Source organism: Copadichromis virginalis, linkage group LG3 (assembly GCF_057382275.1).
Source record: "Copadichromis virginalis isolate Kocher_CV1m ecotype Utaka linkage group LG3, C_Virginalis_male_GT1.1, whole genome shotgun sequence".
NCBI lineage: Eukaryota > Metazoa > Chordata > Actinopteri > Cichliformes > Cichlidae > Copadichromis > Copadichromis virginalis.
Window position 1 is genome coordinate 8,049,146 of NC_140620.1, and position 18,923 is coordinate 8,068,068.

The following is an 18,923-nucleotide window of genomic DNA, read 5'->3' on the forward strand; positions in this document are numbered from 1 at the left end:
CACATCTGATCAATGGAGTATTAGTAACACAGAAAACTAAAGAGGACGTGTTACTTTTATCTTTATTTATTTTATACATTTGTCATTGTTAGACATGAGGTTCACTGAAATCATTACAAACAGTTTTGTCAGATTTCTTTCCCTCTTCCATGTGACTGTGTCAGCTCGTCAGCATCTGTTTGGGACGAGAATGCAACAGGAAGTAATGAAAAGTACCATTAAAAGCAGGAGAGGTTCTTATATTACAGAAGAAGAGATTATTGTAAAAAACTATCTCAGTGCCATCAATGATTTAGGAACCTGAGAGAGGACTTGGTAAAATAAGACGTTCTTATAACTTCACCCTGTGACGGGCCAAGCTGCGACTCTCAGAGATGGTGATGTAGGTACAGAGCATGTGAGAGTGCGGTCCAGGAAATGTCTCTTCCAAAACTAGATGAAGGCACAAGGGGATCAATGTCAAGGTGTAGAGATTCGACATCTTCAGCCTTCAGTGGAGACTCCAAAACACCTGGGTGGGTATGATGGCTCTGAGCTCTCCCAATCAATGCTCTCAGTTTGGATTTGCTGACATCAAGAAGCATGTGTAAATGATTTTCAAATCACAGAAGAGTCAAGAAAAGAAAATCATTGCCTTATTACTAGAGATGGACTGATCCGATATTACGTATCGGTCCGACACTAACGTAAATTACTGGATCGGATATCGGAGGGAAATAAAAAATGTAATCTGATCCATTAAATATCAAAAAAGCACCTCACAAAACTTGCGACACTGCGTAACTCGGCTCATAACCGTAGCACGTGGGAGCAGTGTGGTCACGTGATAGAGCTGCTGTGTGTATTTGGAGCCTCGCTAGCAATCCGGCATTTCATCTCCGAGGAAGTGATCCCAGAGAAAAGTAAAGCAAGTGTGTAAGTTCATCTCTGAATGTTTGTAAAGCGTTCCCATGTTAAGCTTAACGACCGATATATGGAGCGACTGCCCCCTCTCTCTCTCTCTCTCTCTCCTGCTGCCACTTCAATCATGAAACTGATCAATGATCAGCTTTTCTGTCGCGAGTCCGTCTCTTCGCACCAGAAAGAGGAAACCAGCGGCTGAACAACAGCAGCACGTTTAAGCTTGATAAGCTGTTGTTAGAATTTATTTAATATTACTTTCTACACCAGGATCCTTTTCTACAGCTGACGGCTGGTAACTGTGCAGAGGCGGATCTAGTGAAGTTTAGCCAGGGGGGCCGATAGGGCATGAACAGGGAAAAGGGGGCACAAAGACATACTTTTCTTTCTTATTCTCATTTAAAATGTCTAGTTTTTAATAAATAATTATCTGAATATTACACCCAAAGTTTTAATCTGATGTAAAATGTATAGAAGTCCATTACTGTATATATTAACTATTAAGTCTACACTGTAAACCCCAACAGTCTACCTGACTTATAAAGTTTGTGGCTATAACAATTGAAATTCCTCACAAAGTTGAAACAACTTAAAACTTTTCTGTTCGGTTAGCGATTCAAACAGTTATAATTGTACATGGCTTAGAAGTTAAGAGTAAATACTGCTTTCTTAATTATGATTTTTGAGTAACTGTTTTTTTTCCGAGCTCCGCATGTGGACGTCATGACGTCTTCTCTCTAACCTGAACGACGTTGACAGAAGATTCTGTTCAACATGGCTGCCCTTCTCGAGCTACTGGAGAGCACATTTGGAGAAACTTGTAAGTAAAACGGAACCTGCAACTCCCCCTGACTTCTGCTCCGCGGCTGCTGGGCGAGCCCTCATCTGGGACTCTCCTCAGCTCTTACTGGGACAGTGGCGCGGCTGCCCCTCTGTTGGTCTTCCTTGGTCTCTTGTGTTCTGGGGGCCTCTGGATGTCTGGAGTTTTGATCTCCTCCATACCCGCTTCACACCCTGGAGGACGGGGCTGTGGCCCCCCCACACTCCCTAGCAGATCATTACATGGAGAAACCTTTGGAATGCAAGCATGCTGATCCACACAGGTATGCACACATGGGTATTCACAGACGCGGACTAAAGCTTTCTTGGCTGCTACCTCAAAGCACACTGTGCGCTGTCTATCTTGCGTGCTGCACAATATCGTTTATTATTTAGTAAATATTGATATCTATGACTAGCTAGTTTATTGTGATGGTGCTTTGTTTTCTCTATTATTATGTTGCTCTTTGTTGTTTGCTGTCTCCTCTGTTTGTTTTTTTTGTTTGTTTTTTTTTTTTTCTCCATACAGGTGACCCAGGAGTTCTTTTTTTTTTTCTCTCTCTCTTCCCCCCCCCCTTGGTTTTCTTTCTTTCTCTCCCCCTCTTTCTCTCATTCATTCCCCCTGTCCTATTTATTAAAAAAAAAAAAAAAAAAAAAAAAAAAATGACAAAGGATGAACTGAAGCTCTGCCATCACGTAATGTCGCATACTGCTGTTTCTGATGTCATTTAAAAAAAAAAAAAAAAAAAAAAAAGTAAAACGGAACCTTCGTTATGTTTATTTTTTCCGTAAAAAAGCAAGTATATTAGTATGTTGCAGCCAATAACTTGTTTTCGAATGCGCTGTTGTGTTAAAAAGCACAGACCCAGGTGGTGAATAGTTGTTCACGCTCTTTTTCAAACATAGATTATGTCGTCAGTTTTAACCGATTAAAACACAGTTTTACTAAGAATCACACATAAAGAAAGGGTCTTAGTGATATTTTAACGACCCCTTGCCAATGCAAGAAAGTTGGCGTTTTTACAACAGCAGCCTCATTGTTCGGCAGGTTTTTTTTTTTTCTTCTCATTAGCATCATTCAAAAGTGACTTAGCTAGCAGTGGCAACTTCTATCTAAAACAATTGAAATATAGCAAGGTGTTGTATATTTAGTGCGCTGATAAGGTTTTCAATTTTATTTTTTCCTTCCAAGGCTGAAGACCGAAGACAAAAAGACAGAAGAAAAAAAAAAATTCAGACTGCAATTAATTTCAGGTGGAGACAGTAAACACAGGTGAGTTGAAAGAGCTATTGAAGAGACCTTTCTTCATGGCCATTAAAACATTTTTAGGTTAAAAGACCTGTGTCATGAATCGCTGTGCGGCAGACAGGAGTTGGACCCAAAATGCAGGACTCAGACTCAGGGGATGAACTCAAAATCACAGCTTTAATTGCTGCTCACAGAAAACGAGCATACAAAACTAAACTGGGAAAATATAAACTCACAGCTTGCAGAGAGGCACACGAGGAAACACACAGCTTGAGGGACAACACGGCACTGACTCAGAGAAACACAGGGTCTAAATACACTGGGAAGTAACGAGGGGAATGAGACACAGAAGGAGAGCACAGCTGGGAGAAATCAGAACTGACGAGACAAGGGAGCAAAGTAGGATACACTCACATGAGACACAGACCTTCAAAGTAAAACAGGAATTAGCACAGATGCAAACTAGACTAGGGGAGACAGAGCAACTAAGAAACACAGAGGGCAGCTACCAAATACTCAGAACTAAACAGAATACAAGAACACCAAACTAAGACACTACAATAAAGAATACGCTGGGACAACAAAGAGAACTAAGAACATAATACAAAAAACTCAGAGGCACAAGAAACTCAAAACACTGGGTCACTGACCCAGGACCGTGACAACCTGTTTTTTTTTTAATCATGCCCTGGCTTTGTCACACTGAATCATGTTGAAAAGATCTATTTTCATGGCTCCCCCCATTACCATTTCCTTGTACTTCTTTCTACCAGTCTATTTTATTTTGTGACATTAACATCTTAAATGTACCCCACCAGTTTAATTATTAATAGCTGTGTTAGTATTTATAATGCTTTTTTTTTTATCATGTGCAGATCTACCAAGGGTCAGTGGCACAGTTCACCTTTTGTGGTAAGTTATAACACTTCATATGTGGTCACATAAGTAAGTTGTTTCATCAGTTGTTCAGTTCTTATAAAATGTTGTATAATTGTACCAAATCACTGAGGATACAATGTGTAAATCACAATCAACAATTTTACTGTGATATTCGCTCGTGTTTAGAGAATCTCCATTATCTTTGTTACTGAGTTTCCATTTTTGTAGGGCCAAATTTGTATTAAAAATTAATATTTTCATATGATGTGAAATGACTCAATCATTTCTAATTTTTAGAAGAAACCATTCATTAAGTCCCTTAAGGTGAAGATTTCATATATTGATAATGATAAAATTAACACAAATTAAAAGTTTCACTGATAAACACACAATTTTTCCTTGCTTTGAACCCCATGTTCTATATAGATTACAGCTCTGATCTGGAGAACACTATTTTAAAATACTGTGTAGGGTTTTTGTCAAATGATTAAGAAACAGACTCTCTGTCACAAGAGACAGAAAGGTTGTATCTTAAAAGAAAAGTCTCCAAAATTTAGTAGAGTCTGATGTCATGCAGTTTCATAAACATGTATTCTCCCCAAAGAATGACACCTGAAAACTTTGCGTTAAATGAACTTTTCTTTTCCCTTTTTAGGAGGCGCCTGATATCAACGTGAAACGCACTGCAGTACTTCGTGCCCTTCCTGTATACCAGCGGGAGGAGGACCCAGAATTCTTTTAGACATGTAATGTAAGTGTATTTTTGCATTACTTAAATTCTGCCAGTAAGATAAAATGCTATGGATTTTTTTAAAATACAATTTAATACCCTAGCAGCTACCAAATTGTACAAACAAAATACCCTCTCTTTAGAAAACCCTCACACACAAACACACACAGGTCAGGAGCAGGGCACAGGCGTATCACAGCACTATGGCTATGCTGCAGGTGGCCCAAAAACCAGGCTGAAGTCAAGATTTAGTTTCTTTTTGAGATAAAGTCATGAAATAAAAAATTATTTTTTAGAAAAATAACAAAAATACAAATTATGTAATGCAAGAAGCTAACACGTTAATGTACATTTTTCAAAAAAAGTAGAGTACCCTAACTCGTTACAAAGTAACCCACTACACTGCTGAATGTTTTGCTAGATTACAGGTCATGCTTGTCACATTCTCTCAAACCAACCTTACTTATTTAATTGGGGCAATCGTGGCTCAAGAGCTGGCAGTTTGTCTTGTAATCAGAAGGTTGGCGGTTCGAGCCCTGGCTCCGACAGTCTCGGTCGTTGTGTCCTTGGGCAAGACACTTCACCCGTTGCCTACTGGTGGTGGTCAGAGGGCCCGGTGGCACCAGTGTCCGGCAGCCTCGCCTCTGTCAGTGCACCCCAGGGTGGCTGTGGCTACAATGTAGCTGCCATCACCAGTGTGTGAATGTGTGTGTGAATGGGTGGATGACTGAATGTGTAAAGCGCTATACAAATACAGGCCATTTACCATTGATACTGTGTCTATTCCAGGCGGACGCATTGGATGAATCGACCCTCATTGACACTCCAGTTGTCCTTCTCACTTTGGTTACCGACAGCGCTTCCCAGTCCAGTCCATTTTACTTCCTCAGCAACAGTACATTCACGTAGTTGTAAAAAGCATGATAATATATTAAGTATTCAGACACCCAGAGCAGATGCAAGAGAGTGTTTTAACACAATTTATTGCTGAATGAACAATATATGTGACAAAGGTGAATACACCGGGATGTGGCAAACTGTGGCGTGGAAACGGGGCCGTGAAACTATCAGAGTGGCACAAACGTAACCCAACTGGATCTTGGGCAGGTAAGTAATGGTCACACTGGGGAGAGAGGAGAGCACAGTTAGAGCTGTGTTCAAGTGGATTGCCAGAGAGGGTGAGTATAACAGTCTTTCCAGCTTACTTGCAGGAGGTGGAGGTGCAGTATTGAGGAGGAGATGATGTAATTCTTTAGGGTTTGAAAAAGGTGAAACGGCTGACCTGGGGTCCGTTGGATCCAAAGTGGTGAGCGAGCAGGAGGGTAGGCAGGTGAGGTTTGGAGATATTTTCCAGTGAGTGGATATGAACCGAGATCCAAGTGGTGGAGTGGCAGTCGGCACTGGAAAAAAAGTCCTGAAGCTAGTGATGGTGAGATGAAGCCTCATGATGAACTGAAGCTTCCCATCCAACTGGTCGACTCATGGTTCGAAGCATTGTGATGATTCATTTGCTCTACTGCGCCATCAAGTGGACAATTCAAGTGAAACGGGCTCAATGATTATAATGATGTGATGTGTAAACCTCTAAACTGAATAAATAAATTGTTTTCATGGTTATTTATCCCGAATATTGTCTCAGTGTGTGTGATACAAAAGAGAAAGTGGAAACTATCAGTACACAGTTTTTGGGATGATTGTGTAACTGTGTAATCATTCTTATGTACATCTCAATAATGACACAAACTAGTGTGTGGCACTTCAAGTTGAATGAATAAAGGAATTACTATTGTTCATGACACCAATAACTGAACTCTAAATATTAGTTATATTTAATATTATACTAATTTTATATTATATTAATTTAATTAATATTTGTGTATAATAAATTGGCAGCTTAACACAGGAATGTACATGGAAACAAAAAGGGAGGGAGTTGTGATGTGAATGTGCTTGTGACTTTATAACAGTGCTCATGACACTAGGGAAAAGTTTTCATTTGTTTTTATTCAAAAATAGCAGCTTTTCCACAGTGCTGGGCTTAAGACGGTTCCTCTTTTTTGAGAGGATTTCTCCTGCTTTTGAAAATATCCTCTCACAGGGCACAGATGAAGCAGGGGTTGCAAGAAAAACCACAGCAAGTTTATACAAGTTTGGATAAAGAAATTTGTGTCCAGTACTCCAGTAGCTATGTAGCACGTACGTAATCCAATTCCACAACACGATGTGATGAGGGAATCAGCTGTGTTTTGCTGCCCATTTTATTTCGAATCTGGCGCGAACCGGTGAACCAGTTCCCAAATCAGTCACGTGGTACGGACTGCCCGCGAGGCCTCGAACGTCACTGCATACGTAATCAACGCAAGCCTCGATATGCGCTTCAGAAAAACGCCCCCGCGATTACCCGACGCACGATTCGAAGCTTCGACACACAGGACACATCACTACCTGAAGCACAAGAAACAAGGTAAGTAAATCTAATTGAAAGCAGAACCATGAACATGAGTGCTGGTTACCAACATCAGGTAGCTAACAAACTGGCAGGAAGGAGATGACAGCGCAGAGCTTAAATCCCCTTTGGCCTGATCAGTGGCGTGTCTAGAAAATTTTTGTTGGGGGGGCCAGGTAGGGGCACAGATTTGGAGAAGGGTGGCAGATAATGTTTAAAAAAAAAATTCTACCAACCATTAACCATAATTCAATAATCCTGTAAACCTAATAACCGAATGAGCTTTTAACTCTTATTAGAATGAGATTTTAACCACTACGGTGCAAAGTTTTTAGATACTGCGTTGATAAAGTACAAGAGATACAATCAGTGCTTTGTCAGTGTTTACTCAGCATTCAAGGACAGCAATATTTGCATAGTATTTTTACTGACATATAGTGCACATATGTTTTGGGCAAAAACATTTTTGAATATTAAAATACGAACATTTGTAACAAACAATTGACAAATTAGCCAATGTAAAACTTTATCTGCCTGTTAAAAAAAGAAGATAATCTTCTCACAAACTGGTGTTTGATTTTGAAACAGGAAAAAAGTGGAGAAACAACTGAAAAGACTAACATTTGAATAAAACCTGAAAGCAAGTAAATACTTTCTCTGCTGCCTTATGGTAAACTTTGGTAATATTGATAAAGAACAACACTGGCTGATGATGAAATCCAGTCAGCTGGCATGGTGACACTGCCAGTATTAACCTGCAGGGCTGGACTGGGACAGAAAATCGGGCATTTTGACTACAGACCGGCCCCCCAGGTAGTAAAGCCATAAAGCCTTTGAATGAAAACAAACCCTGTTGTGACAGTGATGTACAGTCTTGTTGGTATATGTATGATTTCTATACATTTTACGTCAGATAAAAACTTTGGTTGTAAGATTTAGATAATTATTTAATAAAAGCGAGATATTTTAAATGAGAATAAGAAAGTATTTCTTTGTGCCCCACCTTTCCCTGTTAATTCCCTACCTGGCCCCCTGGCAAAACTTTGCTAGACCCGCCCCTGCACAGTTACCAGCTGTCAGCTACATAAAAAAGGATCCTGGTGTTATTTGTCTCTCAGAAACAGTTCATAACTTCCCTTCAACTCATTCATGTGACCTAAAAGGTAAACCTGTTTCTCCATCACCTGTTCAGCTCTGATGGTTCAGTAAGGACATCTCCTGGTTTCATCTTCATGTTTCCCTCTCACCACATATCTAAACCGACATCATGACCAGCAGCTTTACAGCTGTGGCTCCAGCAAACATCAGCTGATACTAGAAATTAATATTAAATAAATTCTAACAACAGCTGATCAAGCTTAAACGTGCTGCTGTTGTTAAGCGCAATATCTGCTGGTTTCCTCTTTCTGGCGCAAAGTGGGCGATAAACAAACAAGAGAGAAAAGCTGATCAGCTGATCATTGATCAGTTTCATGATTGAAGCAGCAACAGAAGAGGGAGGGGGAGATGAGAGAAGAAGAGGCAGCTGTGCAGCATAAAGACAGAATAAATCCAGCTTTGTGTCTTTTTTCCATTCTAGCTAAAGTTCGGGACAAACTGCATCTCTTCTCAGCTCAATACGAAACGTGTAATATTTTCTCTGAATGAGGGACCATTCCATTTTTAAGGAGCCGTTGGCAACTCTACTAACCTTATGAATAAAATAAAGTTCACTATCAGTAACATCATAGCAACTGAACAGCTGTACAGAAACTCCGTCATGCTAGCTTGGGCAGTACGAGTTATTGCAACTGACGGTAAAAAGTCAGCACAACGAAAATAAACTCCACCTAAACTTAGTTTATATCTGACCCAGATAGACTGCAGGTCATAACTTCTTACCTGAAGTTCAGTTCACCTGACACTCGGACTGGCGGCTGCCTCGGGGCTCTCCTCCTGCCTCCCCTTCCCTCATCCACCTGTTGCCTCTGTGGAAGCCCCGTCATAGCCACCACCAAACAACGGAGTTATTTCTACACATCGACCTGCATCTGGCCAATCCACCACCTCTCATTGTTCATGCCATTACAAAAAAAATAAAAAATAAGTCACTGGGGATATGTCCGGTATGCCCGATGGCCAGTCCAGCTATGTTAACCTGCAACCAAATCTGCAGCTCCATACAGCAATGTTACGACTTAGATTACATCTTATAACTCATAACTCTTATGTTAGCTGCCCTCAGTAGCAAACTGTCAGAAATATTCGACGGCTGCAATAATTCTTTAAGTGTTATTTTTTCCTTGGGATTCTAATTTCACCGAAGTTTACTAAACTCAACAAACTTAATATTACTTACCGGGACATTTATTCTGTCCTCGTTTTCTTTCACCGAAAAATTGTTTCCTGCAGTGCCTCTTTCTTGCTTGGCTCTCCTACCTTTGCTAACGTGATGCACATAGCGCAGAAGCCGATGCTGCATTCACTTACACTCGGATATCTGAGCTTCACCGTGAAAACATAATCGGACATTTGATATTTGATTGAATTGTATTGTTTTGCCTTTGGGGTGGCACCTGGGCTGGCCAGTCTGGTTGGGGGGGTGGCCTGTGCCCCCCCCCCCCCCCGGCCACCCCGCTGGACACGCCATTGGGCCTGATTGCCCCAATTAGCTCCAGATGCGTGAAGCTGAGGTAGTCCTGCCCATGGGCAGATCCAAGGATGCTCAGGCACTGATGGAAATTTCCAGCTCTTCACTCAGACCATGACACGCATGTCAGCACTTTATATTAAACATAGATATCTAGCTTATCATACACTGCTATAATAAATTTATGATTACTATTAATTAATGATCATCTATTTAAAATTGTCCATGAAGAAAAAGCAATGTTTCAAATGTGGTCCACACAGCACCTCTGTACACAGACATGAAATGAGCCTGCAGGTTTGAAACTTACATCTGGTTCTTCTCTGGTGTTCATGCAGACAGCTGTGCAGTAAATAACCATCTGTACTAACACACTCTCTCTTTGTACTCAGTATTTGAATTTTAAGATACAGACTTCCCCACTGACACAAAGACACAGTGTAGATATGAGTTATGAAAGGACTTGTTTACATTAAGCTCTGGAAAAAGGACAGAAACTTCAAACAGTGGACTGTCCAACAAGCAGAACGAGGAAGTTACCTTCTAATATCTAAATATGACTTCCTTGTTTGTTTGTTGGTGTGAGAGCAGGGGAGGGCTCTGACAGCAGAGGTACACATGGACAGGTCACCACTCTGTGACACAAACATGAATATGAGTCTGTTGATTTTTGAGGATATAAACATAACGCTGTCTGTACTGATAACTATCACTGGATCACTCTGATGCCGACGTAATCCTTTTTTCCCCCCTTTTAACAGTTTTTATTCATCATCAGGAAAAGCATAAAAACATAACAAAGCAGACAAACAAGAGAAAAAACCCCAAAGGAAATCACATACATTAAAGTCATTACATACCTTTGCAAAAGCGCATATGGGGAAAAAAAGAAAAGAAGAAAAAATCAGAAAGAACAAACAAACAAACAAACAAACAAACAAACAATAAAAGAAGAAAAAAAAAATATTTTGTCATCCATTTACCCACAGATTTAGAAAAAAAAAACTACATCCGACATCTTAAAAGCAACAACCTCCCCTTAACAGTTGGGACAGATCATTTGGCAAAAAAAAAGCAAAGGGGACCAAACATGGAGAAGCAGATCCTCATTTCCTCCTAAGACAGCAGCAGTTCTTTCATGAGGAATAACTTTAAATAATTCCCTGTACCATAAAGTCACATAAAGCTATCCTTAACCCAGTTAATGGGAATACATTTCCTAGCTAACAGCAATAGTTTATCACATAGTTTGTGCTGCAAGTAATTTAATGTTAATTCTTTTGAGGGTAGGCCAAGAAGAAAATATCCGGGGTCCCTTTGGAGCCAAACATGAGGTGTGATCTTATATAAAACATTAGGCGATGTATAGGCAGTGTAGGATTTTGTATTGGGTTTCTGTCATGGTCCCCGTGCCTTACTGGCTGACTCTGTGATAGGCAACATGTTTTGTTTGGTTTTTTTGCTCTCTCTCTCTCCTCTGCCGGGGCTCATTACAGGCTCATGCACCTGTGCTCACCGTCACACCTGCAGCCGATCCCAGCTGATTGGAGCACTATTTTTAATGGTGGACCTGTGTCTTTCTTCACTGGATTGTTGAGCCATCAGTGTCAGTCTCTCTGAATCTGGTGAATTTGAATCTGCGAGTTAGAGATCGTTTCTAACCTGGACAACTTTCTGTGTGTGTGTATAGATCTGCCCTGGACCCGAGCGAGCCTGTGTGTTTTTGGAATCTGCCGAGGAGAGGAGATTGTATAACATTAATCCCTGTTTCCCCCGGAGCACCGGATCCCTCTCCCTGCCACACTATATATATTCCCACCTTGTGTTTAACTGTAAATAAACGCACTCTATTTTGCCAAGGATTTCTGATCTGCGCCTGAGTCCGTTTCAAACACTGACAGTTTCTTGCAAGCGGTTGCAAGTAAAATTGGATCGAGCTATGTTAATGGCTCCTTTCCACTGATCTTCAGTATAATGAATATTAAGATCTCTCTCCCATTTATAAATAGCGCTCAGTGTGCTGCTACTGAGAGTCTATTATTATTATCTATTAATCCTATTGTATTATAAATAATTGGGTTATTCTTAATCTCTATTTTTTATTTATTTTTTGGTCACAGACATCTAAGCTCCAAAGAGAAGAAGGTGAAGAAGACCAAGAGTCAAGGTGGGAATGAGAGTTTAGATAAGCATGTAGCCACTCCCATAAGAAATGGCTATGATATTATGCCCAATTATAAAAACATAATTTTAAAAAACTCTGAGGTAATCTTAATAAACATGTCAAAGAGTTTTTCTGTGTAGTGATGGAGCAGCAAGCCTGCCCTCCACCATCACTCATCACCAGGTTGTCATCTATTATTGAGGTTGTAGAGCTCAGGCCTCATCTCCTTCTTCCTGTCAGATAATCAGCTGCAGTACCTAAAAGAGTTTAGTCACTACAATCTGCCCACTCCCACCCACCCACCCACCCACTCTCTGCTGCTCTGACACAGTTTCAGAGTGTGCCCTTTGACACTCTTCTGTGTTTGACCTTGTTGCAGAAAAATAAACGGAGCACTCAACCCAAACAGACTTTTGACAGAAACCTGCGAAGGCATGAGTCCATCATGAATAATGATAACAGCTCCTTTATGTCCACTGTGTGGAGACAATCTTTGTTCATCTGTCAGCAGGGTAGCTCCATAATCTCCCATAACTACAAACCACACCTTTAAGTCCACCAGACTGACTGTTTAAACACATCTGTGTTCCTCGTGGGTGACTCAGACTTCAACTTTGCGCTCTCCGGTTGGTCGAGGGCGACTCGCTGTCACTGATGGAGCTGTGAATTCTGCTCTGCACCAGAAAATCCACAAGGATGATGTCTGACCATCAGGTCATGGTCTGAAGGTCAAAGCACTCAGGCAGCAGGACAATGATCTGAAACACAGCACCAAGTCCACCTCTGAATGGCACAGAAAAACCAGTGGCCTAGTGTAGACTTTAAGCCTGAGATGCTTCATCCTGACCTTAAACCGCCATTCGTGCTAAAAAAAACTCCAATGTGTCGGAATTCAAATCATCCTTCAAAGAAAATAAGACCAAAATCCACACATCTTTGATTTGCAGTTCTCGATGCCAAGGTTGACACAAGGTACAGACTTTTGCACACAGGTGGGTTTGGATAACATTTTCCCTAAATAAAATTAACATCTTTTAAAAACATTTTTATTACTCAGGTTATCTTTGACGAGGTGGTGGCAGATACCTGTTAAGAACACTGCATATTGTGTTTCTTATAGGCTCATGATTACCTCTGCTCATCTGTATCACCACCTGAATCCATAAATGACACTGCTGCTTCTCTGCAGAGGAACCTAATTCATTTAAACCCAAATTACCAATAAAAATATTCAGAGTAGGAAACATTTGAGCCTTTTGAGCTGTCAGTGTTAAGCCTGCACTCAATACTCACTGCAACTGTTAAGAAATATACTCTAAAACACTTCTTCAGTAAAGACTCAGAGAAGAGAAACACACAGAACTTCTTGCTAGCAAGGGCAGCCTCCAGAACTGAGACTCGCACTGAGAAACTGCCCCGGTCTTTATTTATACTTCAGTGTGTGTGTGTGTGTGTGTGTGTGTGTGTGTGGGGGGGGGGGGGGTCAGAGTGTGGCCCCATAAACGACTTCCCTTAACCTGCTGGTCTGGAAAATCCAACAGTTCATCTATGTGTAAAAAAGCACTTAGACTAAAACTGACATAGCTAGGTTAATAACACTGCGGTGCATCCAAGATGGCAGCATGCTCTTTGTTCGTTACGTCCGTCCGTCTGTAATTAGTTGTTTTTAAAAGATTTTTTCGTATTTTTTAATGCATTTCTTAACGTATCTCTTAACTATTTTTTTAACGTATTTCTTAACCTGACAGTTAATATTGCATGGATTGTTTGGAAAAATGTGTGGTTGGTAGATGCTTTGGAATTTGATGGATGCATCTTCCTGGAGCTAACAGGCCTAGCCTGGCCCTGTACCGTCCTCCTGGAGTTAACTGGCCTAGACCCGGCTCTACACCATCCTCCAGGAGCTAACTGGCTAAGGTCTGGCCCTGCACCATCCACCAGGAGCCAATTGGCTTAGGCCTGGCCCTGTGCCATCCTTGTGGAGCTAACAGGCTTAGAACCGGCCTCGCATTATCTTTGTGGAGCTAACTGGCTTAGGTCCGGCCTTGTACCATCTCCCATGAGTTAACTGGCTTAGGCCTGGCCCTCCACCGTCCTTCAGCGAGCTAATTGGCTTAGGCCCGGTCCAGCATCTTCCCACAGGAGCAAACTGGCTAAGATCTGGCCCTGCACTGTCCTCCAGGAGTTAACCGGCTTAGGCCTGGCCCAGCGCTATCCTTCTGGAGTTAACTAGCTAAGGTCTGGCCCTGTGCCATTTTCCTGGAGCTAACTGGTTTGCTTCACCCAAAGGTCTGTACTGTTCACTTCTGTTAAGTACTAAAATTGTGGATGATGGCAGTATTTACTATTCTTATATGCCTCTTGGCCTTTTTGGACCCTCGGATAAGCAATTGCTTATGGACACATAGCAGGGGAACCTCTGAAAATGATCTTTATCTGCAAGAGAATTCTGAAAAAGACACATGCTCTATAATGTTGCAAAAAACCGTGGAGACAAAGACTATCAGAACGTTTCCCAACCAGAAGCCGTGGGTGGATAAAACCATCCGCGACGCTCTGAGATCCCGCACCGCTGCCTACAACACGGGACTCACGACGGGGGACATGGACCCGTACAAAGCCGCGTCATATAACGTGCAGAGGGCGGTGAAAGAGGCGAAGCAGCGCTACGGGAGGAAACTAGAGTCACAACTCCAACAGAGTGACTCTAGGAGCCTGTGGTGGGGACTAAGGACAATAACGGACTATAAAGCACCAACAACCGGTATGACGAACGCGGCCATGACTCTGGCAGACGAGCTGAACACTTTCTATGCTCGCTTCGAGGCTGCAGCTAAGGACTCCAACAATGCTAGTGTTAGCGGCGCTAACGGCTGCAGACAGGAAGATACTGCCAGCACCGGAAACGTGCTCGTCATCTCCGAGCATGAAGTAAGGAGAGCCTTCAAGAGAGTGAACACCAGGAAAGCAGCAGGACCAGACGGCATCCTAGGTCGTATCCTCAGAGACTGCCCATACCAGCTAGCTCCTGTGTTCACTGAGATATTCAACATCTCTTTATCTCAGTCGGTGATCCCCACATGCTTCAAAGAGTCCATCATTGTTCCTGTCCCGAAGAAACCCCACCCTGCTTCTCTCAATGACTATCGCCCTGTAGCCCTCACCTCAGTAGTGATGAAGTGCTTTGAACGCCTGGTCAGAGACTTCATCATTTCTTCACTACCAGACACACTGGACCCACTACAGTTCGCTTACCGTCCAAATCGTTCCACAGACGATGCCATCTCTCATCTCCTCCACACATCACTCACTCACTTGGACACTAGAAGGGGGAATTATGTTAAAATGCTCTTCATAGACTACAGCTCTGCATTTAACACCATAATTCCCTCCACACTCACCACCAAGCTGGAGCATCTGGGACTCAGCTCATCTATGTGTCAGTGGATCTCCAACTTCCTAACTGGCAGACCACAGGCAGTAAGGATGGGCGGACATGTCTCAGCCTCCACCACTCTCAGCACTGGAGCCCCCCAGGGGTGTGTTCTGAGCCCCCTGGGGGGCTCCAGTGCTGATATGACTGTGTGTCCACTACCAGCTCCACCACCATCATCAAGTTTGCTGACGACACCGTCGTGGTGGGCCTGATCTCTGATAACAACGAGACGGCCTACCTGAAGGAGATTAGGAATCTGGAGAACTGGTGCCAGAGGAACAACCTCCTTCTAAACGTCAGTAAGACAAAGGAGCTGATAGTGGACTTCAGCACTAAGCAGGAGAGGAACTACCAGACCCCCGTCATCAACGAGTGCCCAGTGGAGAGAGTGGACAGCTTCAAATACCTCGGAGTTCACATCACGCAGGACCTGTCATGGTCCTGTCACATCAACACCGTGGTGAAAAAGGCCCGTCAGCGTCTCTACCACCTCAGACGCTTGAGAGACTTCCAACTGCCCTCCAAGGTGCTCAGGAACTTTTACTCGTGCACCATAGAGAGCATCCTGACGGGAAACATCTTAACCTGGTTCGGGAACAGCACCATGCAGGACAGACGAGCTCTACAGAGGGTTGTGCGATCAGCTGAGCGCACCATCCGCTCCGAGCTCCCTGACCTGCACTCAATCTACAGCAGGCGGTGCTGGACCAAGGCCAGGAAGATGGTGAAGGACCTCAGCCATCCCAACAACAGACTGTTCTCTCTGCTGAGGTCAGGAAAGCGATTCCGCTCCCTGAAGACCAACACAGAGAGACTGAGGAGGAGCTTCTTCCCGCAGGCGATACGGTCTCTCAATCACACCACCACACAGTACTGACCCACACATACAGTTCTTACACACACACTGGACATTCTGGACATTGTTTTCACTTCATTACTTAAATCACGCTGCTGTTATTGTGTATATGCTGCTGTTATTGTGTATATGCTGCTGTTATTGTGTATATATTTATTTATATTTCTTCATACATTCTTATATAGTTCTATATTGTGTATTTTGTTGTACAGTTATTTCATTTTCAACTTTAATTTATATATTTTATCTTATTCTCCCAGTTAAATTTACCCTTCATTCTAATTTGTGTTGTACAGTTATTTCATTTTTAACCTTAATTTATATTTTATTCCTTCCTAGTTAAATTTACCCTTTTTAATTTTTCATATTTATTTCCTATCTTATTCATAGCCTTTTCCTTTTTTGTTTTCTTTAGGTCACGAGCAGTTGTCCAAGCATTTCACTACATATCGTACTGTGTATGACTGTGTACGTGACAAATAAAATTTGAATTTGAATTTGAATTGAATTTGAAAATCAGAGCAGTTACCAACTCAGTTGGATCATGACATTAGTTTCATGCCTGTTTTGCCCAGAGACTTACCTAAACTTCAGTCTATTCTGGCCTTGCATACTTATTTCATTTGCCCATTTAATGGAGGTTTCAGCTTGGGTTCAACATATCAAAGCATTGAACCCAAATCAAAGGCGAAACAGAGGTTGTTGATTGTCTTGCTTTTACTTTTGTCAGGAAATGTGCAACCAAATCCTGGCCCTGAACTGCAATATTCCCAGACTCCTTCTGATTTTAAAACAATGTCTGGTGTCAAATATATTCATCTTAATGTGCGCAGCCTACTACCGAAGATGGACATGGTCAAAATTTGGGTTAAATCTACAGATGCAGATGTTGTTATAATTTCTGAAACTTGGTTAACTAAATCTATTACTAATGAAGACATTAACATATATGGGTACAATGTATATCGCACTGATAGGTCAAAAAAAGGAGGCGGTGTAGCTATTTATGTCAAATCAAGATTTAATGCTTCGATTGTTCTGTCCCAATCAATATGCAAACAAATGGAGTTTTTGGCCTTGAATGTAGATATTGCTAATACTCTTTCAATAACCATTGCTGGGTGTTACAGGCCCCCATCTGCTTCAAAAGAGGCATTATCTTCATTAAAGCACCTTTTGGCTAAATTAAATTACACAGAACTACTAATGGCTGGAGATTTGAACTGGGACTGGTTAAATGCAACTTCTGGTGAATTTAAAGAATTTTGCGATTCAATTAATCTTACCCAGCTAGTCTATCTTCCTACCAGGCCAAATCTTAAATGCCCTGAAAAGTCCACATTAATTGATTTGGTTTTAACAAATGTACCTCATAAATTCTCTTCGCTTGGTGTCTTCTGTAATGACCTAAGTGATCACTGTGTTGTTGCTGTTTGTAGAAATGCTAAAATTCCAAAATGTAAGCCACCCATAGTGTGCAAAAGGAATCTTAAACAATTTAATGAACAGGCTTTTCATCATGATTTGTCAGTAGTTGATTGGGAAAAAATCGGACTATTACCAGATGTAGAGCTAGCTTGGACATATTTTAAGGAAAGTTTTATGGGAATTGTTAATAAACATGCCCCCTTACGGAAAGTTAGAATTAAAGGTCGAGAAAATCCCTGGTTTTCGCAGACACTCGCAGATAGCATACACAAGCGTAATAGAGCATGGGACAAGGCGATACAAACAGATACTTCCACTGATTGGTCTGTTTTCAAACAGCTTAGAAATAAATGCACTTCTCTTATTAAAAAGGCCAAATCTGAATACTTTTTGTCTGTCACCACTGAGAACCTCAACGATGCACAGAAATTTTGGAAAGTAATCAAGTCTTTTTCTGCTAATAAAATGACTCAAACCTTTCCTAAATCTGTTGTAAAAGATTCAGTCTCAATTAATGATAAAACTGAAATTTTGAATTGTTTTAATGAACATTTTCTATCAGTGGGTTCCTTGTTTGATTCTGCAGAAACTTTTTAAACAAATTCTTGCCCAGAACTCTCTATGTTTTCTGGAGACCGTTTTAACTTTGTACCTTTTAGTGTTTATGAAGTGCATAAAGCTTTAAAGGCTTTGGACCACAGAAAACCTCCTGGTCCAGACTTGATGGAACCTTATTTTTTGAAGTTGGCAGCTGATTTTATTGCAGAACCACTCTCAATTCTATTTAATTTTTCAATTAAAACCAAAGAAATTCCATCGGTTTGGAAATCAGCTTTTGTTTTGCCTTTATTGAAAGGAGGTGATCCATCAGTGTTGACTAATTATAGGCCAATATCAAATTTGTGTGTTTTATCCAAAATCCTGGAATCTCTAGTTTGTGACCAGCTGAAAGAGTTTTTGTACTCTAATGATATTGTCTCCAAATTTCAGTCAGGCTTCAGGAAAAAACACAGTACTAACACTGCCACTATGAAAGTGATAAATGATATTATAGTGGCACTTGATAAGAAATTGTACTGTGCGTCACTCTTTATTGACCTCTCAAAAGCTTTTGACACTGTTGATCATGCTGTCCTAAAAAACAGACTGCTCAGCCTTGGATTGTCAGAACATGCATTAGCGTGGTTCTCAAATTATCTGAAAAATAGAACCCAGTGCATTAAACTTGAAGGTCTTTGTTCTAAATTTGTTGCTGTCCACAAGGGGGTGGCACAGGGCTCAGTTTTGGGTCCCCTTCTGTTCCTTTTATATATCAATGACTTGGGTCAAAATGTCTCAGACACAAATTTGCATTTTTATGCTGACGACAGTTATTTACTGTTATGGA